Below are 24442 nucleotides of genomic sequence, written 5' to 3'. Positions count from 1 at the left end.
GGTATGCTATCACAAGAGTTGCTGGTCTTTCAAATACCATTTTTCCCAGTAGTGTCTCTAGGCTGGTGACATATGTCCCATTAAAGGAGCAAGTCTTTATTGCCGGACCATAACAAACTCAGGAACATAAAAATAAGGAAATTGATGAAAAAGGAAATCAACCAGTAACTGCGAAACTAATCTCTCTATACAATCAGCACTTAACAAAAGGGCTGACCAGTGAGATTTAAGGTCAGACCTCATGAACTGAGAAGTCAATGAAAAGTGGTTTTGTTATTTATTTTGCCATATTTCCTTCTACTGTGAATAGTCTGCATGCTATTGTGCAAAGCCACATAGAATTTATTCAAAACAAAGGCAACTTTCTGGAATTCAGGGACAGTGTTTTTTTTCTCCTTCTAATCCCTGGAGTAGGCAATTCATTTACCTACCTGTCCACTCTCTCATCATCACACCGCTTTTTTAAACTGCCTCCAAAATAATCATGATGCAAAATTCAAACCATATTAGTTCTGTTGATGGCATGTAATGTTGAAAGTGATGACTAAAATGAGGACTTGGTACTTATCTGTGACATTGATAAACTCAAATTGAAATGGATCTCTACTAGCCATATATTTTTTTGAACACTGAAATTTCAATATTACCTATGTTTTTGCTTTATTTTATTTTGTCAAACATTTTCCAAGTGCATTTTAATTGGGCTCGGGCTAGTTAGGAATGTGACACCTCTGATCTCTACTGACCCTTTAATTCTATCCTAGTTCATTTTATTTTTAGCATTTGAATTGGTTTTTTTTCTTTTTTCATTTAACAAGCATCTGTTTTCATTCTCTCTCAACTTTCTCCTCAGTAGAAAAAAAACCACCTTGTAAATATTCCCTCAAGAAAAACAATTTTCCAAATTGGCCTCATCCAAAAATTCCACATATATTGAGTCCATCACCTCTCTGTCAACATAAGAGTAGTATTCTTCATCTTAAGAATCCTTGATAGATTGAATTTGAAAACAACAACAACATTCATGTCCTTCTAAGTAGAGAAAAATAAGAGAATTATTATAGGAACCTTTGAGGTTACCTAGTCCAACCTGCATTTTGTTGCTGTGGCCCAAGAAGTCACCAGGCAATAAGAAATAATCAGCATTCAAATCTAGGTCTTCTGGCTCCAAACCTTCAATGCTCCTGCTGATGACTTCTAGCCTCAAATCTACTCCCCTAAATTTATTATCCCCTTCTCGCACTTCTCCCTTCCATCAGATGGAACTGGAGGATAGACTTAATTGGGAGACAAAGACATGGAGGAATGGGTTGAATCATATTCAACCCTTTCATGTCAAATACTAGTGCCTTCTGTTAAAAAAAAACACTCAAATAGAACTGCAGAGATTACACTTTTCCATTTGCTTTTTCTCTAAGCATGAAACTGATTACATAATCACATATAGTATAGTCTCTCTGACTTTAGGTTCCTTTTAAAGAAATTTTTATATAGAATATCACACAGAGCAGTGTTGTTGTTCATCCTTCATTCTTTTTCTAGCTGCTTGCAGGATTTTCTCCTTTGTGTGGTAATTCTGCAGCTTAGCCACAATATTCCGTGGTGTTCTTTTTTTAGGGTTTATTTCAGAAGGAGTTCGATGAATTCTTTCCACATCTACTTTCCCTTCTGTTTCTATTATCTCTGGACAGTTCTCTTTGATAATTTCCTGTAAAATAGAATCTAGGCTCTTTTTTTGGTCATAGTTTTCGGGAAGTCCAATAATCCGCAGATTATCTCTCCTAGATCTATTTTCCAGGTCTATAGATTTTCCCAGTAAGTATTTGACGTTGTTCTCCAGCTTCTCATTTTTTTTGTTTTGTTTGACTGATTCTTGGGTTCTCTGTGAATCATTCATTTCTATTTGTTCCATCCTGACTTTTAAGGAGTTATTTTCTTCTTTCACAGTTTTTAGTTCTTTTTGTAAATGCCCAATTTCGTTTTTAAATGAGTTATTTTGCTCTATTGAATTTTTTTCCATTTCCCTAATTTTTTTTTTTTGAGAATTATTTTCTTTTTCCAATTCAGAAATTCTATTTTCTTGAGACTTTTTTATCTTTTCCAATTCAGAAATCCTACTTTCCTGTGTTTTTTTAACCTTTTCTAATTCACTAATTTTGTTTCCCTGCATCTCCTGTGAATTCTTTATTTTTTCCAACTCCAATTTCAGGACATTGTTATTCTCTATCATAACTTCTCTTTCCTTTCCCCATTTTTCTTCGATCTCCCTCAATTTTTTAAGAGCTTCTTCTAGGAGAGAGTTATGTGATGGGGGGCAGGAATCGTTCCCCTTTAGGTTGTTATCTTCTGAATCTTTGCTGTTAACTTCCTCGGGGTTGGATACCCGCTCTTTCTCTGTATAGAAGGAATCTATAGTTTTTCTAGCTTTTTTGCTCATACTTAAAAAAATCTTTTGGGGTCTGTCCCTGGGGTAGGAAATTATTTACTTCTTTACCAGCTTCCTCCCAGACGGGATGGATGCAGCGGCCCCTGCGCCCGAGCTAAGATAGAGCTCTGGGAGAGAGTTCCACACCCCCTCCCTGGAAGTGCCCCAGAGGTGATTAGCACTGCTGTGCTTCGAGGGCGTAGAATAGTGAAGACAGCACGAAGCCCAGGCTATGTGTCCGGTTGGGGAGTGGATGTCTGCAGCAGGTGACGTGAGAATCCCCTGCGCTCAAACTGGAAGTGTCTGCCAGAAACCGCGGTCCCTAGTTCAAAGGTTCTGCTTCTCTGGGACTTCCTGGAGCTGAGTTCCACTCCCTCCAGCTAAGCTAGGCAGTGTGTGTTGCCTTGGGCCGTATCCACCCACTTGTCAGTCTCTTAACTATTCTCAGGAGGGAGCTGAGGCCACACCCCCTGGTGCCGATTCTCTGCTGAGTCACCCCCAGGGTGGGGGGGGGGGAATCTAATCTGAGTTTTAAAATATTTTGGCTTTCTCTTCTGAACTGCTAAATAATTAGCAGAGAAGAGCTAACAGCCTGTGCCAGATTCCTTTACCTCAGTGGCTTCTCTGATCCCAGAGCCCCTCCCAGCGCAATGGGCGCAGTGTGCCCCTACCCCACCGTCTGTGCTGGTCTTTCTTATTCCTCCCCTGAGAACTGACCTTTCCTGTTGAAACTCCAGATTCTCTTCAGCTGGTAAGTCGTGCTTCCAGTCCTTGTGGTATCTATCAGTCCTGAGCTAATTTTGAGACTTAATTTATCTAATTGGTTGTGAGGGAGTGAGGACGTTCACTGAGTCGTGTGTTTCTTCTCCGCCATCTTGGCTCCGCCCCCCCGGATAATCCATCCTTCATTCTTGAAAAGGATTCATTACATCAAGGGGTGATATCCTGATTTACTAGTTAATTAGGTTTAAGTGAGTCAGAGATGCACAAAGTTGTCAGCCTTCCCCTCTCCTCCAGGGTCATCAAAGTTCAGTGGCAAGAAAGAGCAGGTACTGCTGGAAAAATTATCCTTCAATGATCACATTCCAGGAAAAAGTCCTATTCCACAAAATCTGAATTTCATCGATATCTATCAAGTTTCAATTATCTCCTTTGTATTAAATTCTAAAATTCATTTTGTTTCTAATACAAGGTATCTAGGGAAAGAAATATTTTCCTGTCCTTCTGCCCAATTATCTTCTGAAAATTATAGAACGCCTCTTCCAAAGTATCATACGTGTGACTTTTCATGTGACAAAATTTTTTATCATTCCTCTTCTTTCTACTTTCAATTTATTGCTGTGTAGAGCCAGGGGATCTACTATATGCCATAACCCTATTTTATATACATACACAAATATACATGCAAGTACACATATAAATCCATTTTTCCCTAGTCAGCAAATCCCAGTCTCAGCTAATTGGTGCCACTTTCAAGTTCCAAGATATCACCATTTCCTGCTTACCAAGGTCCTCAAATCTCAGATCCTCCAATGGGTCTTTCCTTTTTCCCCAGGCAGGTAGTTACAACCTTTTCAAGTATTTAAAGGGGATTTATTCTGAACAATTACATATTTTGTCCTATCATTCCTTGTGTTCAAAAATTTTCAGTGGCTCCTGAGTGTCATCCAAACTCCTTGGGCTGGCATGCAATTCCTCATGCTACCTGGTATTTTGTTGTTAAATCATTTAATCCTGCATGACTTTTTGTGACCCCACATGAGATTTTCTTGGCAAAGATACTGAATTGGTTTGTCACATCCTTTTCCAGTAAATTAAGGTAAAGAGAGGTTAAAAGATTTGCCTAATACCTGAGTGAGTATCGGAGATGGGATGTGAACTCTCAAATATTCCAGATTCCAGGTCCCATCTACTGAGCCATCCAGCTGCTTTTATCTGGTATTACCAAATAACACAGAAGATCACAATTTTCAAGTTTTATTTCATATTACTTTCTTCAAAGCACTGAATGGTCCAATCAAAATGGACTGATTACTCAGTACCATACATGATGCTTATGCTCCCAGTGTTCTCACATATACCCTTCTTATCCTCTTTACCTATTAAATTTCTATTCTTCCTATAATGAATTACTTATCCCTTCCATCTCCACACCTTCCCTGGTTCCTCTGGTTGTAAGAACTTTCTCCCTTATATATTGTTGGTTGTTGTCTTTCACTCTCAAAGAGGCCCAAAATGTCATTAATATGTTGGAGTCAAAGTACAGTGTGTCCCACTGTAGATGTTCAAACCAATAAGAGTTCAGGAGGCCCTGTCTCAGGTAAGGTTTGAAAAGTCCACATGAACTTTTGGAGTGGAGATGCCTAAATTCATGTATTTCATTTTTCTTTTGCGCTATTGCAATTCTACTTGGCTTATAGCACAGTGCCTTCTTTGATGTGGACATACCATGGTAGACAATACTTTGTCAGTGCTTTCCAATTCATATAATTTATTTCAAAGTTCACAAACTACATTGTTTTGTAACTCTTATATATATATTATATATATGTTAAAAATATCATATATATGAAGTTGAAATAGTTATATGTAGATATACAAGGAAAGAGATGATTTTAAAAACTTAATCAGATTGTTTATTATCATTATTACTATACATGTAAAAGTTTCATGAACACTTAGGTTATATAAGTTTTGAACCCACCCTACCCATCCTACAACCAGCTTTCTGAATCCAAGTTTCCCTAGTCAGCAAATCCTAGTCTCAGCTAATTGGTGCCACCTTCAAGTCCCAAGATATCATCATTTCCTGCTTACAAAGTCCTAAAAAAGTCAGATCCTCCAATGGGTCTTCCCTTGTTCCCCAATCAGATAATTACATTACAGTAAGCACAGTATTTTACTCACAAGTACTTAATAAATGTTTGTTAAATGAAAGAAAGTTGAATATAGAGTTCCTTCTTTGGAGGTTGAAGAGATGGATTAAGATTAATAATACTAATAACATTTGAATGGTGCTTTAAAGTTAATATCTATTTTTCCCCTAACAACAATCTGAGGGATATTTCCTCCATTTTACAAATGAAAGGAAAAAACTGAGTTAGATCGATATTTGTTGTTGTTTTTTTGTCCTTCATCTGGGAAGAAGATCATAACATCAGGGAGGTGATTCCATGACATGCAAGTGAATTGGATGGCCTTATTTTCCCCTCCAGAGCCATTGGGATCCCAAGGCAAGATATAGATCAAGACAACTAGAAATGACATTGGAAGCAGCAGGAGACTTTGGCCTTTTTAAGCTAAGGTCTATAACAAGTCGTAGTTTGACTGAGGCTGTACCTGTTCAGTAATTAAGGTGGGGTAGCAATTGAGGCAAAGAGTCTCCTTTTTCAACTAGTAAAAAAAAACCCTAAATTAATAACTCTGGGAGAGAAAGACCCTCTGGGTTTCCTGCCAAAGCAGAAATAATTGCTATTTACAATTAATCTGAGTCAGTTAGAACCCAAACTATGACCATTGGGTTTGGCCTGAGTCCTATTGCTTATGACTTGCCTGAAAGCTAATAACTATCTGAGATAGGATTTGAACTCAGATTTTGTTGACTCTAGGTTGAGCACTAGAATCTGGGCCACTTAGCTGCCCAAAAATAACTTTGCAGCTTAACAACAGCTGCAAAGAACAACAAGGCACAGCTTTGAAAAATTCTTGTAATTTAATTTTGTTTCGTCACTAATTTGGACATTTGCCTATCTTCCTTTGCTCCCCCTCCTGTCAAATTTTTTTCTTAGAATAGGTCTTTTATATTTATTATTTACTATATTTATATTATATTGACAAGGAATTGGCTGGCCTGTGCTACCTTTCACAGAATCTGTTACTCCAGTCTTCAATATGAAAGTTGACAAGTGAATAGGGCATTAGTCTAGAGATACCTGAAGATATAAATATTGATATTTTTACTTGTATTCCTCTCTCTCTTTACCAACCCCTCCCTTTCTCCTCCTCACCCCCTGTATCTCTCTCTCTCTGTCTTTCTCTATGTTCTCTCTATCTCTATTTCTCTCTCTCTTTCTCCTTCACTTTAAAACACACACACACACACACACACACACACACACACACACACACACAGAGAGAGAGAGAGAGAGAGAGAGAGAGAGAGAGAGAGAGAGAGAGAGAGAGAGAGAGAGAGAGAGAGAGAGAGAGAGAGAGACACCATGCAGCCTAGTTATAGTTATAGTTAATGGTTGCTTCTCTTCACTAGCCCCCTTGAATTTTAAATTCAAAATTTGTACTCTAACATGACTTCTCCCCTGGGCAATCACTATTGGCCAAAATAAGCTGATTTAATCACCTTAGATCCATTTTGTTTTTTGTGGTTTTCAGTTATCAATCCAATCATTTCCTTATTTAAATATTTTTTGAGAATTATCTCCATTTTGCCCCAATCCTAAAAATTAAACTGTCAGTATTAAAAATGAATATTTGTATATCCATACATATTATACACATGAGAATATTTAAATATGTGTCTATGTACACATTGTATTATACTTTATATTGTATAATATTAGATATATTGCACATATGTATATATATGCACACTATGTTTGTTACATATATACACATACACACATATACATGGACAATTTAATTTAATGCACGCACACACATCAAACTCTTGAAGGAAACTCTCCAAACATGTAGGACAACATTACCCTTGTAACTTAGCATCTTTTTGGATGAGACTCAGACAGTATATGTCCCTTTCTGGATCAGAAGCTTATTTGTCTTCTTAAGAAATTCCTGGGGCAACTACTTGGTGCAATGGATAGAGCACCAGCCCTGAAGTCAGGAGAACCTGAGTTCAAATCTAGTCTCAAGACACTTAATATTTCCCAGCTATGTGACCTTGGACAAGTCAAAAAAAAGAAAAAAGAAAAAGAAAGAAATTCCTAGTCTGGCACTCTATATACTATGCCTCCTATCTGCTTTGAAAACCACTTAATATAACTCCTTTACTTTATAGGTGGGGAAACTGAGTCCAAAAGAAGTGAAGAAGGGCAAAAATGCCATTCCTATTATAACAAAAACTGTATGAGCATACAACATTATCAATATTTTCTAAATTGTAACTCAACTACTTAGTCAAAACTGTTAAATGTTTTACTAAGCACTATATTTAGCAACTTTTTATTATCCATCATCAAACTTTTAAGCAGCAGTTTTGTCAGTCAAAAAAGTATTTATTAAGCATTTACTTTTTACCAAACATTGTCAATCAACAAAAATTTATTACATGCTCATAAGTGTCTGGCACCCCATGGGGGGGGAGTAACAAAGAAAAGCAAAAAACAGCCTCTACTCTCCAGAAGTACACATTCTGATGGCTTAAACAAGATTAAATAAATACAGCATATATACAAAGTAGATGGAAAGTAGTACAAAAGAAAAGGCATTATCCACTAGAGTAATCAGGAAAGGTTTCCAGAAGATGGAGTTTTGATCTGAGTTTTGAAGGAGGCCAAGAAAAACTTTTCTTAATGGTTAAAAAGAAGAAATAAAAACCAGTCCCTTCGGTCAAGAATTCTAACCTACAATGATCAAAGTTCTCCATAACATGGGAAAATGAGGATGTTTGGAAGATGAGGAAGAAGAGGATGATAATGACGGATTTTAATTAAGTATCTTTAAAAGTGGCAAGAATTAGAATTTTAATTTGAAAAGCATGATCCATAATAAAGTCTACCCCCAAAAAAGGTACCTACCAACAAAATTGGAACCAAAATCTATTTCCTGCAAATATATAGAAACAATGGATTAAAAAAAAAAGGTAAAAACATCATCTTTTGCTAATCAAACTGAGATTTTAAAGGTAACCCTCACTCATCCCCTTACTTTGTAAAAGGGAGTTCTCTCTTTAGAGAATAAACCAGGCTCAAAGTTATCTGACCATCATTTACTGAGCATTCAAAGGGTACGAATCATTGGACTAAGCAGAAGTACAATTCTAAAATTCTGTCTTCTATAAGAAGCCTTTCCTTATTCTCCTCAATTCTAAGTGATTTCCTTCTACTGACAATTTACAGTTTACCCTTTGGTAATTTGTTTGTATATAGCTATTTATATGTAACTTCCTTAAGGACAGGAACTGTCTTTTGCCATTCTTCGTATCTCTAATACTTAGCACAGTGTCTGACACATTAGAAACTTAATAAATGTTAATTGACTGACAGCTCCTTGTACAAAGTTGGAACTTAATTAATGGTTGTTAAAATACTGTAAACTTGAAATGACTAATATAAGGTGACTGTTTCGTTAAAGTTTATATATGCAAGTGAATCCTGTCTCCTAAAAAGTAATCATCTCGAAAGGCTATATACTGCTTCCAAGGACACACTTGTTTATCAAAATATTTTTAGAGTTCCTCTTTTCCAATTTTCTTCAGAACAATTCTTCATAATGTCTTCAGTGTTGGCCATTCTTTATCTTTTGAAAGTGGACTTCATTTCTATGCAGCTTCAGAGCTTACTGTACTAGTGACACTACTCTAATCCCTATATTCTTCCATATAATTGGTATTGATATAAATGTATGTATACATAATGAACTAGTGTGATGTGAGGAGTTAGCATGGTGTACTAGAAAGAGCAAAAGATTGGGGGACAGCAAGACCTGAGTTCCCAAATTTACTTTAGGGAAGTGTAGATTTGTGGAGATATGCCCATGTCACTTATCTGTTTCTCAAGTTTTCTCATTTGGAAAATGTGCAGAATGATAGGTAACATATTGGATAGAGTGAGGCACCTAGAAGCTGGAAAACCTGAGTTGCAATACATCCTCAAACTCTTACCAGTTATGTGAATCTGGACAAAGCATTTGACCTCCATCTCTCTTAGTTTCACCTTCATTAAAATGAGAATAAAATAGCAAATAAATATTATGATTATTTGAGGATAAAATTAGGTGATATTTGAAAAATATGAAAAGCACAATATAAATGCTAAATCATTTATCATTATTATTTCCTATGTCATAGGATTTTTATAAAGTTGAAATGAGATCATAGATGAAAAGCATCATCTATGCTTAAGGCCTTCTATAAAAACAAGTTATAATCATTAATACAGAGCAGAGAACACAATCAATATAACTCATTTTTTTAAAATGAGAAACCAGCCTGGCAGGAATGTTCTGTTTTTCAGTCTAATACTACATTGAGTAATTCGTGCAACCAAACATACTATTAAATAGCAAATTAATGAATGATGGTAATTTCTGATTTTCTACATTTTATGGAAAGCTTTATACACCTCCTGAATTCTCAAAGTCTTCAAGTCACAGGGACTAACTGAAATGAAAATAAGAAAAATGCATCTTAATATAAAAGGAGTTTTGTCCTAAGTGGGAGTGTGGTGCTGAGTGGGTGCAGGAAGGTAAGTGACTAATGGCATAAGACTAATGGAATTGAGATCTAAAATAATGTTTAATTTACATTAGTGCCTATTCAGAGTGAAGAAGGAGCTGTGTGCTCTGCCAAAGCAAAATCCAAAACAAATGGGAGAGCCTGAAAAATAAAAAGGATCCAAATATGAGAGAACTTGAAATTTTGGACAGGGAAGGAATCTAAGAACCTAAGAATTTCCCTTTTTATTTCTTCAGTTGTTATTTCTACCTAATAAAAGACTAGGGATTTTATGTAAGATTTTTTCCCCTCATTTTGCATGTTTATTTGTTTTTGTTGCTATTGTAGCTTATCCCGCTCCAACCCTCAGAGACCCTTTAGTTCAATCACACTAGACTCCTAGCTGTTCCTTACATAAGATTCTCCATGACCCTGCTCTGTGCATTTACATTGGCTATCCACCATGCCTTTAATTCTCTCCCTCCTCATCTCTGCTTCCTGGCCTACTCAGGAGACAACTACAATCTCACCTTGCATGAAAAAAACCTTTCTCAATACTCCTTAATATTTGTAGTTTCCCTCTATAATCATTTCCAGTTAATCTTATATATCGGACATAGTTACTTGCATGTTGTCCCTTCCCATTAAACTAAGTTCCTTTATTAATTGTCTTAATTGTAAAAAAAGATAATTTTTTGCCTTTATTTTATCTCTAGCATTTAGCATGGATTGGCATACAGTAAATGCTTAATAAATTATTACTGACTGGTTGGCAAGCATTTATTTTTAAGCCTTGGTTATATAGAAGGGACACATTAGGCAGCTGTTATACAAACACAAAAAGAAAAACAATCTCTGCCCTCAAGAAACTTCTATTGATGGTATAACATTTCACAGACAAGTAAATGAAATATAATTTTCAAGGCTAACAAGGAGGATATAGCAATAGCACTATTGTATAAAGGCAGCTCTGAAGGACATGAAAAGCGAAACACTTCCAGAGAGAGAACTGATGGAGGCTGAGTACAGATTGAAATTTAATTTTTCCACTTTCTTTTTCTTGCTTTAATTTTGAAACATGGCTAATATGGATACATATTTTGCATGACTTTCATATTGATATCACAGTCCTTGCCTTTTCAATGTGTGAGGGAAGAAAAGAGGGAAGAAGAGAATTTGGAACTCAAAAAAAAAAAAAAATTTAACAAATGTTCAAAATAAATAAATAAATAATGTTTTTTAAAGTTTTCAAGGCCTGAAAGTAAAAAGTATATGTCACCAATTTGAATTAAATTGAGAGTTTAGTTTAAAAATAATTTAATAAATAGTATTCTTTGGTTGGGTAAATTATGGTATATGAACGTTATGGAATATTATTGCTCTGTAAGAAATGACCAGCAGGATGAATACAGAGAGGTTTGGAGAGACTTGAATGAACTGATGCTGAGTGAAATGAGCAGAACCAGGAGATCACTATACACTTCAACAATAATACTGTATGAAGACATATTCTGATGGAAGTGGATATCTTCAACATAAAGAAGATCCAACTCACTTCTAGTTGATCAATGATGGACAGAAATAGCTACATCCAGAGAAGGAACACTGGGAATTGAATATAAACTGTTTGCACTACTGTCTTTCTACCCAGGTTACTTATACCTTCGGAATCCAATTTTTACCGTGTAACAAGAAAATTGGATTTACACACATATATTATATCTAGGTTATACTGTAACGCATGTAATATGTATGGGATTGCCTGTCATCTAGGGGAGGGAGTAGAGAGAGGGAGGGGAAAATTTGGAAAAATGAATACAAGGGATAGTGTTATAAAAAAATTACTCATGCATATGTACTGTCAAAAATTATAATTATAAAATTAATAAAAAAAATAGTATTCTTGATGAATAGATCCATAGAAACATAGTGACTCAAAAGAAGACTTTTATCAAGCAATACTTATTCAAGTTGACTACCTATCATATGATGCAAACTACATTATAGTAAATCGTAATTTAGGTTTGATGTAATTTGGATTACCTCACCTAAAAGCAGAAAAAGTTATTGTATATTTCATATTCAAATGCATCCAACATGGAAGACATACAAATAAAGAATTTCATATCGCATTGTTTTGTAACTGTACAGTGTGGTTCTAAGAAAGTGATCAAAAGCCCTCTTCCAAGGAGATAGAAGACAGAATAAACGAATAACAACTCAGTATTTTTAAAACATCCAATCTCCCAAGTAAATACATCACCACCATCTTAAGCCTTTGTACAACTTGACCCATTCCTGATATTTGAGCAGTGAAGAAATTAATGTATAACTGCTTAAAATTTCCATTATGTTCAAGTGATTTAAAACCTTCCATGAGAAAAAAAGATTTGGTCCCTTTAAGCATCATCTGCATAGGAAGCAGCATCCACCAGAGACAATAGCTAAATTGCACAGTGTTTCCCTATCTGATGTTAGAAATTAAGTCTATGCAAAAGGGTTAGGGATGGAAGGGAGGAAGCAGGTAGAAATGAGTAAGGGTAATGTGACTGGAAGCAATCTGGGAAGCCCTGACTGGGGGCAAGATAGCTATAAAGGAATGCCTGGGAGTCTTTTGTTAGATTTTTGTCACAAGGGAAGCAAGTATTAGGCTCTTTTATTATCTGACAACAAAGGGAAACTGAAAGTACTTTCACTGGACCTTACAAGTAAAGGCATGATGCTTGAAGAGGAAGGAAGCAAGCTGAGCTGTTTGGGTTTTTTTGTGCTTTTCTGAGGCCCAGAGAGCTGGCAGAAACAAGTCAAGACTAAATGAACAGGTAGTACCAGAATCTCTGGGAATACCACATATGGCCTCAAAAATGTCTGATGTTAAGAAAAAGATTCAAAGTTTACAAGCAAGTGACTGAATACTGTTGAAGTTTAGTCAGGAGGGACTATGTTGTACATAGGTGTTTATATTTCCTTAAATTTTTGCTATAACATATAAGACTATATTTATCTACTTTTATGGTGAATATTTAATTAACCAATACTGATATTTTAGTAAAAGAATACCTTTCACATTAGAAAGCATATTTAAGAAGAGACACTTTGCTTTCTTGTTTTTTTCTGGATCAAGTCATCACCTGATCTTAACTCAAGGGACCAGTCTTGCTTTTTATTGTTGCTGTTGTCCAGTCATTTCTTTGTGATGCCTTTTGGGGTTTTCTTGGCAGACAATGAAGTAGTTTATCATTTCCTTCTCCAGCTCATTTTACAGAAGAGGAAACTAAGGCAAACAGGATTAAGTGACTTATCTAGGTATTAAGTATCTGAGGCCAAATTTAAATCTTCCTGATTAAATTAAATCTTCCTGATTCTAAGTCCATTACTCTATCCACTGATCCACTTAGCTGTACTCTGCTCCTGTCCCAGCCTTTTCTTTCTTTCTTTTTTTTTTTTTTAACCAGGTAATAAATAACAAAATAAGTATAGAAATTCCTAAGGAAGAGCTAACTGGCTTCCAAAGGCCATGACTATCTAAGAGAATCTATTTCAAGCATACCAAGAAGACAAGAAAGCATTATCCTTTTTTCACCATGTCAACAACTTTTCACATTAAAACTAGCATAATGACAAAGATTCTGTCAAATTCCTAGCCTATGTATGCAATATCATAACCCATTGACAGAAAGACAAACTCCCAAGTTAAGCACAAGTAAAAGCCAACAGAAATATATTTCTTGGAAGAGTTCATCTTCTGTGACACTCTTCCCCTATAAAATATCTTAGGTCTATTTGTCCTCAATTGTTTTAATTGGACACTTATGGAAGAGGAAAAAATTTGACTTAAAAGTTATATTTGCTATCTTTTCATTCTTTTCTTCAGTTTTCCGATTTGAATCTGAGTTTGCACCTAATGTTCCAAGGCACCAGGTATACCAAGTGTTCCAGATCATGTGTCAAGGCCACATATTAAGAAGGGAAATGCCAATAGAGTTTCAAGTTTTAAGATCCGGGCAGTTTATAATCCAACTCTTTGCAGGATGTTATTGAAAGGGGCTAGAGATATGTTTTGATTTCAAGGTCTTCCTTTATTGTTTTTTGGCTCCTAGGAAAAAGCAAAGAAGAGGGCTGCATTTTTGACTGAGAAGAGGCAAACTTGAAGGAGGTGTAACCTAAGGTTAACTGCAGCTGGAGCTTAGAGGGACAAGAGCCCATCTCCAAAGACAGAGAAGAGCTCTTGGGCTTGAGTACATCTTACATGGGCAAAGTCCCATTAGTCTGCCTGATGGAAACTGCAGATAGAGCCAAGCAAACAAAGTTAGAATTAGAAACTTAAGCCACAATAGCCTCAGCACTAATTAGAAACAATATTTGTGACCATCCCCCAAGCTTGGCATTGAAATGTGAAGTGAATTAGTGAACAAAGGGGGCCCTGACATTCTTTGCCTCTTAATATAGCCGCACAAGGAAGCGGGGAAAAGCTACAATTCTGTATCACACAATTATGTGCCTCATTCATTAGTCCCACATCACTGACTGCACCATGAAAGAAATGACAAATTAGTAATTTCCCGACCCTAGCATAATACTATCATTTGTATCACAAAGTCAGCAAAATCTAACCTCCAATAATTCAGCCCACCATTCTAACCCAAGACCAGCCATCAATACGGTTTTATGTGCCTTGTACTAATCACTAAAGTCAGATAATATGCAAGGTTAATGGTTGCAGACAGTCTGGGGAAATATCCAAGATCTGATAAGGGCACCCCACATTATTGCAATTCTCTGTGTATATATCCTGACCAAGAATAGACTAAGGAAGGAAATCAATGGTTAAGGCAGTTGTAATACATCTCTTGGTGTAACATATAAATTGGCCCTTCATTTGCCCATTCACATTTCGGTTAATAAATAGTTCAGACACAGGCCACACTGATAGTGAAGGAGTGTAACCATTGTACATCTGCCACCCCCACTTTAGATTTATGCTGCCCCAGTACTACAGGGTTCATCCACAGCTTTTCAATTACCTCGTAGGTCTTTTAAAGAACACAAGAACATTTACACTTAAGTTCTGATTAGAAGTTTAATACATACATACATATATATATATACATATATATGTGTATATATATATATATATATATATATATCTCCCCCTCAAAACTCTGAGATTCACTTTTCTCTCTCCCCCTCATTTAAACCCCTTTTATAAAACATTAAATTGACACAGCCAAACTACAACCCAATCTCACTGGCTATTGATTACTAGAGTTAATAAACATCCCTCAGGTGTATTACTGTGTGTATTAGAACCTCGTTTACCAGTGATATGAAAGATACCTCCTCCTTTGCCTAGAGTACTAACTCTTAAAATGTCACGTTTATCATACATGGCTTTGAACATCCAACATTATCTAAGCATTATAGAGGAAATTTTCATACAAAATCAAGCTGGTCACTTTCAGCTAGGTAGATTTATATCTACATAGGTTTATATATCTATACAGATTTATATAAAAATGAGTAAAATAGCCAGCAATTTGCAAATTTCTATCATTTAACACAATGCATGTTTTTGAAGTTGTCTACAAATATCACACTCCATTCTTAGTATTGTTTTTTTTAAGTATGCATTTTTGAGTCCCAAAATAATTACAACCATTTCCCTTCATAAACCAAAATAAAACATGTAGGCAATATGTTTAATTTGTAACTGTACCACCAATTGCAAATGGGAATTTGGCAGCTTGGATGCTGTAGTATTTAATGTAGTTTATCTCGCCAGTGACAGTGGGAAACAGACACCCTCTTAGGAGTATGAGTTATGACAGTCTCTTCGATGAGTGAAAAATCATCCCCATACATCTGTCACTGATGAGATTCTCTTTCATTTTCTAGTATGTCTACTTCAACAGTTCTGAACCTCTTCAGGAGGAAAGATGCAGACAGCTTATTTTAATGAAGCTCAGAATTCTTCAAACTAGAGAAAGTTACTCCTCACATCAAGAAGTAACAATTTTTGCTTCCCCAAATTGCAGGCAACGAAAAAGAACTTGGCAAAAGTTACAAATAGCACATGTAAAAACAAAGTAGATAAAAAATACTATTACATACATACCCGAGCAGCCTTGGGCAAACCAATTTCAACTCTCTTAGCCTCAATTTCTCGTTTGTCATATGAGGAAATTGCAAATGAGAATCTATAAATTACCTATAAATTCTCTAGCCTAGGGTCCTATGGTCATTAGTTAGAAAAATCAATAAGAATTTTTGGTGGTTAAAATCAACAATTTTTAATATTTATCTACTATGTATACTACTACAATACTATATATATCTACTACTTATATACTATGTATATATATAGTAGAAGGAACTGGAGGAAATTATAAAAATATTATGACTTGTTCATATCCTCAAAGGGTTAGTTATCTATAAGAGGAGATGGGGCCAAAAAAAAAAAAAAGAGAACACAGGACCAATTAAAAATACTCACACTTGGAAGGTTGTGTGATCTAATAAATGTAGGAGTTTCTTCCACTGATGAAGATCTCAAGTCTTCAATAATCATCAACTTTCCACCAAAGTCCTACTCTGATGCCTCATCATAAAGTAGAAATGGCCCTGGATTGTCAAGAACTATACCAATTGACCATAAATTGGAGCAGGTATTACCATACTGAAAAAACTGTAGGGACAGCCTTAGCAACAGACTCCCTGCTATGTCAGAATAGCTTAGCTAGATACAGAGAACATCGCCACAGGCAAGCAAGCTGTGAGGTGATGGGTTCTTTAGCTATGGCAACTAATGATGATAATTTAGATAAAGATGTTAACAGAGGACAGAAAAAAATTGTCAAAATATTCATAGCAGCACTTTGGGTAAAACCAAAAAGAAAAGATCCATCCTTAAAATTAAATGAATATCCATACATTGGGATGAACAAAACATGGTCTATGAATATAATGGAATATTATTATATCATAAGAAGTGACAAATATGAGGAATTCAGAGAAACTTGTGAAGATCTGTATAAACTGAGATGGCATGAAATAAGCAGAGTCAGTAGATGTATTCATAAATACCCATAAATGAATGGATATAGATGGATAGACATATATATGACTACAATAATATAAACTAGGTTCTTATCGATTATAATCACCAGATTTGGCACAGGAAGATCAAATCTAAATCGATAATCTTTCCTCTGTAGAGCTAGGACAAAGAATGATCTGTACATAATATCCAACTTGATTGCTGCCTCAATTGATTCAATTAACTGTTTTCCTTGTTTCAAGAGAGAGTTCAGTAATGTGGGGAAGTAGGAAGAGACTAGAATATTATGGTATTAAAACAAGAGACATCAGTGGAATTTTCAAATATATGCATACATAATTGACTGAATTAATTATCAACTGTATTGACAAGCTGAACTCCTTTTTACTTTCTTTATATGTTCAGTTCTACATAATGAGGTTATTCATGTACTAGCAGTAGTTTGAGATTTTTACTCTAATAAAGTCTATTGAACAAAAATTGCTGTCAGGTACACACAAATGTCTCTGTCCATTTAGCATTGTCAATTTATTGACAATTTATTTTATTACTATCTATACGCAAAGGATTTATTTTCAATTTTATCTACATATGTGTGTACATGCCAGACACACATGCATGTGTGCATACACATACATATGCCAAGCTAAATAATTAAATGAGTTGAAAATGGGTGAAGTTGAAAATGTTTCATTTCTTTCAAGTATAGCTACTATTTATTACACAAATAAAAACCATTAACTATATACAGGATTGTAGATGGATAATTTAACTGCTTTTGAACTCTATTTCCAAATTAAAGCCATCTGTAGTCATATGAAAAAATGCTCTAAATAATTATTGATTAGAGAAATGCAAATTAAAACAATTCTTAGGTACTACCTCACACCTCTCAGATTGGCTAATATTGGAGGGCATGTGGGAAAACTGGTACATTGTTGATGGAGTTATGAAATAATCCAACAATTCTGGAGAGCATTCAGGAACTATGCTCAAAAAGACTATAAAACTGCCCTTTGACCCAGCAGCGCCACTACTAAATCTGTATGCCAAGGAAATCATAAAAAATAGAAAAGGACCCACATGTACAAAAATGTTTGTAGCAGCTTTTTGTGGCAACAAAGAATTAGAAAATGAGTAGATGCCCATCAATTGGGGAATGGCTGAATAAGCTGTGATATATGAAGGTAATGGAATATTATTGTTCTATAAAAAATGATGAACAAACTGATTTTGTAAAGGCCTGGAAAGATTTGTATGAACTAATGCTGAGTGAAACAAGCAGAACCAAGAATATATTGTACACAATAACATCAAGAATGTGTGATGATCAACTATGACTTGGTTCAGTTATCCAAAGCAATTCCAATAGACTGGGCAGAAAATGTCATCTGCAGCTAGAAAAAGAATTATGGAAATTGAATGTAAATCAACACATGCTATGGTCACTTTTTTTTTTGTTTTTGTTTTCTCTTTCTCCCATGGTTTTTCACTTTTGTTCTGATTTTTCTCTTCCAACATGATTCATAAAGCAATATGTATTAAAACTAACTAAGTAATTTTAAAAACTCCATTTCCTCATGTATGCAAATAGTTTTTTGTTTTGTTTTCCAGGGCCTATAATCCTTGGGGCTCCCCTTCCCTGACTTCAGTGAGGCCATTTTAATCCAGTTTCACCAACAATTGCAAAAGGTTTTAGATAAGACCTGACTCAGGCTGTGCTTCAGGATCTGGACAGAGATAATATTAGATGCCCAGAGACTATCAGTTAATAGTGGAAATTTTATTTAATAATAATCAATAAAGATACAAAATTTATTCAGCTGAGCACAACTTCCCTACCTCTGTGGCAGCAGTCAAGTCTTAAGGCAAGAGCCATCGATTCTTCATATACTGGCTTATGTATAACCACAAGAAGCTCCATCAGTAAGTTGAGCTCTAGTACCTGAATCAATTGTGTCTTGATGGTGGTTTCAATACTTTTTAGAGAAATACTAGTTTAGCACAGGAGAGTTAGGGTCTTTGGAAAAACTAGCCTAGCTTTTGTGGCAGAGCTTTAGGAAAAAACTACCATAGCCTATGTGGCTGGGACCTTAGCAGACATTCCAGACAAAGGAATCAATGAGATCACAGATGCATTCAATTATTTGAGATGGAAGGATAAATTGGAGCTGGGAAAGACTTCAGACTAGAGATCAATTAAAAGGATTTTGTAATAGTTCAGGTAGGAGGTGATGAGGGCCTAAATGTGTGTGACAGTGACATGAATGTACTTTAAAAGCTTCTCCTGAAAACACTGTAGTTACTGCTCTCAAAGATTTAAGAGCCAGATGGTAGGTTTGGCAGCAGATATCAGCAGTTTTGAGAAAACTGAGAAGAAGGAGTTAATAAAAATAGTTTAAGATGAATTATGTAAGAGACAAGAAGATAAGGAAAAACTTCCTTTTTCAGAAGATGTCCTTAACTTCTTTTATGAGGAAACATTAAAAGACAATTTTATGAGAAGTAAATTTGAAGAAAATCTGTTAAAAGTTAAAAGTGATACATTGGAGAGCAACTAGAGACTGTTTTACTCTCATGGCTGGAGATCAACTGAAGAAAGACAGAGAGAAAAAAAAAAAGACTTAAAAAGATGATGAAGATTCTTAGCTAAAAAGCTGAATAAACCCTGTGCTATGGTATTATGTTCTCCAAAATAAAGCCACCTGCAATTATAGTAATGGTTTGAAGTGACTGTGATCTTTCTCATAGCTAAAATAATATGTAAATAGTCATTTCCATTTTAGTATAAAAGATTCCTTTTTAATAAATTGTATATTCAATAATTTTAAAATATTTTATCCACAGGTTAGGAATTTTAATATAGAGAAAGATATCAGTAACTATGATTCTTGTTAATTCTAGAACCTTTCTTCTGTTGATTATTTTCAATTTATTCTATATATGGCTTGTTTGTACAGGGTTGTTTACTCAGTATGAGACTGTGAGCTCCTTAAGAGAAGGAATTATTTTTTGCCTTTCTTTGTATCGCCAGAAATTAGCATAATGCCTGGCACATAGTAGAAGCTTATTCATTGTTTATTGACTAGCTGACTGACAAACTGAGATAGAAGGTTTCTTCACTCTTTTGAATAAATAATATTTTACAAACTCATGTGGTAGCTTGAGTTACTGGAAATATTGAAATTTATGTTGAAATATTAGTAATTAATGAGAAAATATGTAAACCTTCCTGTTGAATTAAGCTAAAACTCAAGAGTTTGAGAATATGGGAACAAGTCAAATTGGCTGAAGCATGACTGGTAGGTAAAGTTAGTCAATTTTATATAACATATATATTATATATATATGTGTGTATATATATATATATATATATATATATATATATATAAAAAACATCTGAATGGATGGATGGACAGATGTGTGTGTATGTATGTGTGAATGATATGGTCGAGAAAGCAATACCTAATTCAAAGTAAACATGTAAAAATTTCACTATGACCAGTCTTTTTGGCAAAAGGCAGTTGTATTTAGGGAAATAGGTTACATACAAAAATAGGAGGTAAAATAGGCACCAGGAGTGGCAAATATGAAATAAACTTTGGAAAGTATATAGTTAGAAACCAAAGGAATTTGGAGGAGGGGCATCTAAATGGTATAGTAGAGAGAGCACCAGACCTGAAGTCAGGAGGACCTGAGTTCAAATCTCAGACATTTAACACTTCCTAGATGTACGACCCTGGACAAGTCACTTAATCCCAATTGCCTTTGGGAAAAAAAAGGAATTTGAAAGAGTTAACTAGAGTAAAGAGAAAGGAGTCATTAGAGGAAAGACACTATGAGGAGAGAGAAAGAGTACTTCATAGTGGGCTTAGTCCTGAAAGGAACTTAGTAAAAATCTTCATCATAACCAATTCTTTAGGGAAAATATAGCCTTGGGGTTTCCCAGTGCAAAGGTTTGGACTCAAGAAGGAGGGGTCAGGACCAAATAACAACTCAGAGGGAGGGATCAGGAGCCAGACCTGGCATATTGGATCCCAGACCTGTCTAAAGATATGCTAAGCAATATCTCAAAAATACCCAGAGGCTGGGAGATGGATAGTGGGGATTGATAAAGAGTTCGTTTTTAGATAGTCTAGGAATTATTTGATAATAGTTTTTTCCTGAAATCAAATCCTACCTTCTTAAAAAAAAACATAATGAATATAATTTGATAATTAAATCTTAAGTGACTGTTGAGGTATTTTAAGAAAAAAAAAACTATTCCCTAGAGGTTAGGGTGATCATCATCATCATCATCATAGTTAACATTTATGAAACATCTACTATGCTCCAGGCTAAGGATAGTTGGAATCAGGAAGACTTCATGGGTTCAAACCTGGCCTTTGACACTTAATTGTATGACTTCTCCCAAGTTAGTTAATTCTATTTGCTTTAGTTTCTTCATCTGTACAACAAACTGGAGAAGGAAATAGCAAACCACTCCAATATCTTTGCAAAGAAAATCCCAAATGTGGTCATGAAAAGTCAAACATAACTGAACAGTAATAATGTTCCAGGCAATATGCTAAATATTATGTCATTTTATCCTTACAACAATCATGGGAAGTGATCCTATTAGTATCCCCATTTTATAGTTAAAGAAAGTGAGATAAACAGAGGTCAAGTGCCCAACCAAGGTCATAAACTATGACCTGTCTCTGAGGCTGTATTTGAATTCAGGTCTTCCTGACTACAAGTCTGATTAATCTATCCACTAGCATTTGGGTCTGGCTTCAACTTTATATAAATTACTCTCAACTTTAATAAAACATCTCTAACATTAAATTGTATAATATAGTAGAAGAGGGTCAATATGGGAGCCAAAAAGAATTAGTTCTGGTCCTGGCTTTGCCATTAAGTCACCCAATGTCCTGCAGCCGCTTGGAATATCTCTGTACACTTCAATTTTCTTACTTTTCAAATGAATTGAATTAGATGATCTCCAAGATTTCTTCGAGCTCTAATAGCTTCATTAAGCTGTAATTTCAATAAAATTCTTCTTTAATAGCCCCTGTGAGTATCATAAAATCAGAAGTAGGAACCACAAATCTAACCTGGAAAGCAAAAACCTGCTTTCACTTCTATGTGTGGATTCTCATCCTAAGAGACAAATCAGTATACACCCCTCTCCAGGCAAAACAACATAAATTTTCAGATTCCTCACCCGAATCATACTGAATGTCCTTTATTTCATCATATTATCAATTCTAATGAAAATTCCCCATTAAAAATAAATTATCAAATTAGTTAGTTTTTTTTTTCTTTTCCAGATTGAATTAAACAGGAATTTCACACAAAGTAAACATCACTAATGCCTACCTATTGGAATCACTCCATGACTGAAGGACAAAGAACAAAGAAGTCTCTAGAATCCTTATTTCTTTCATCTTCACTCCTATACACACAAACACACAGATATACAAATAAAAGTACATCCACATATTGTGCAGGAAACTTCTGTTTCCATTTTCATCTGCATAGCAAACACATTATATGTATGAGGCAGCATATACTCTATTACATCCAATACCAAATCCTCAGATTCAAGCCCAACCCTCGCGTGCTACTAGGAAATTCTCAGCATGGCAGCAAACTATGTCCAGGATCTCTGCGGCAGCTCTGGCCATAACACATTATACATCTACTTTGGCTCTCATTCTCCCTCCACCAGATCTCTTTGGTCTTTTCACATCTCCCTTAGGGGTGGCAGAAGAGAAACAGGGAGTGTAGGGATGCTGCTACTGATGTTCCCACAAGACCATCCTTCTTGGGTTGGCAGACAACTGTAGCAAAAAGCAGCTTTTCTGAAGGGATTCTTCAGCTGCCCCAGCAGTGTTTTTAAAAAACTAGAACAAATGGCAATTAAAACAGTGGGAAACTCTAAATTTCTCTTTTTCTTAATATCAAGTGAAAAAATATAGGCATGTACATTACCCCCTCACCCCAGCCCATTTTAGGAGAAATTGGGCAGATAAATTTCAACACCTAATGGCATCTTAAAGAAGGTTTCTCTATTTGGGCAGCATAATCCAGCTCAGCCCTATACTATTTGTTGAAATGTTCTTGAAACCAAAGCTAACACGAGGGCTACTAGGTAAGCACCAATCTAAGTAACCAACACAAACAGTTCATTCAAGCCTGAAACACCTAGATAAATAGAATATCTCCCAAAGCAACAAGTAATACAGATTAGTGGAGGGAAAAACTGGATTTCCAGTAGAAAGTTCTTGGGTGGAAGGTGGTAAATAAGATGTCTTCATAACCCTTTCCAAAACCTCTTATGACAATCTTTTTGACAATTGAACACTAGAACAGTTATATACACAAAGACTGTGCCTGTCATTTGGCACTAGAGATCAAAAAAAGTTTTAATAGATGTGCTATGAGAGTTCCTGGTCATCTTCTTATGACACCACGTTTAAATGCTGGTTATATCCCAGATTCTCTTTGAAGTCATTAATGACACTGCCTTGCATAAATTTTGCACCAAACCTTTTTGATTCCACAAGTTTTATAGGCAAAGCATATTAGGTTCAGTTTATTTACCTGAACAGATGTTAGATAATGGTCAATTCCAAACACATTTAAGGGTCCAAAAGAATAGAGACAATGTGACAATTTGAAACTATTAGATTTTCAAAACCTGTGTTCTCTTCCTAATTCAACATCAGTTTTAATTCTTGACATTCAAGTGTGGAAATAATGGGATCAGGGAACAGTTATGAATCATCCCTACTATGTTAAGATGTATTAACTCTAATATATCTTTAATTGGTATAGTTCCCGAGGAAGAAAGATTTTCAATATGCCTCAGCAATGAGAGCTTTCAAAAAACAACCCAAAATCTTATTTCTCATATCCTTTCATCTCTAATTTGCGTTAATTCAATTAAGGGTGTGCAATTTGGCTGTCAAAGAAATTAAATATAAGGAAAAATGTACCTTAATGCAAAGGTTGAAGAGTTAAGCTCATGAAAATCCAAGAAATTTAAAAGTTATTCTCCTATCTATGTGAAGAACTTGCTACTGCTATATAAAGAATTGTAAAGCATAGAGAATCATCGTTTTAGAGCTGCAAGAGGCATTAGAAATTATCAGAAATAATACTCTTATTTAATAGATGAAGAAACTGAGGCTGTGAGAGGTTAAATGAATTATCCAGGTTCATACAGATAATAGTTAATACTTAAAATAATGTTAGGTAAACAAATTACAGATGGCAAAGAACAAATATCACAATGCTAAAATACCTAAACAAGAAATTGGGATAATTTACCCTTTTTATTCTTAGAGACCCTGTGTTTTTATCAATGTAGAGAGCTCCTGGTGAGGCAATTCCTTTGCCAAAACAGGATATTTTCTGCAATTTATAGGCTTAGAAATTTGTCTAAATTACTAAGAAAGTATTGTAGTAATTTAGTAATTTCTAAGTAATTACTAAATTATTACAATACTAAGAGTTATGTAGATGTCAGAAGCAGGATTTGAATCCAAGTTTTCCTGACTCCAAAGCCAAC

At 35.2% G+C, this 24442-nt stretch overlaps 1 long non-coding RNA gene across 2 annotated transcripts in view; it reads right to left on the bottom strand.

Moving 5' to 3' along the window:
* Positions 1 to 24442, bottom strand: part of LOC141560810 (uncharacterized) — a 1071928-nt gene that overhangs the window by 940612 nt on the left and 106874 nt on the right. The window lies entirely within an intron of this gene.

Source organism: Sminthopsis crassicaudata, chromosome 3 (assembly GCF_048593235.1).
Source record: "Sminthopsis crassicaudata isolate SCR6 chromosome 3, ASM4859323v1, whole genome shotgun sequence".
Classification (NCBI taxonomy): domain Eukaryota; kingdom Metazoa; phylum Chordata; class Mammalia; order Dasyuromorphia; family Dasyuridae; genus Sminthopsis; species Sminthopsis crassicaudata.
The sequence above is the reverse complement of the archived record's forward strand: the minus strand, read 5'-3'. Positions and strand labels throughout refer to the sequence as shown.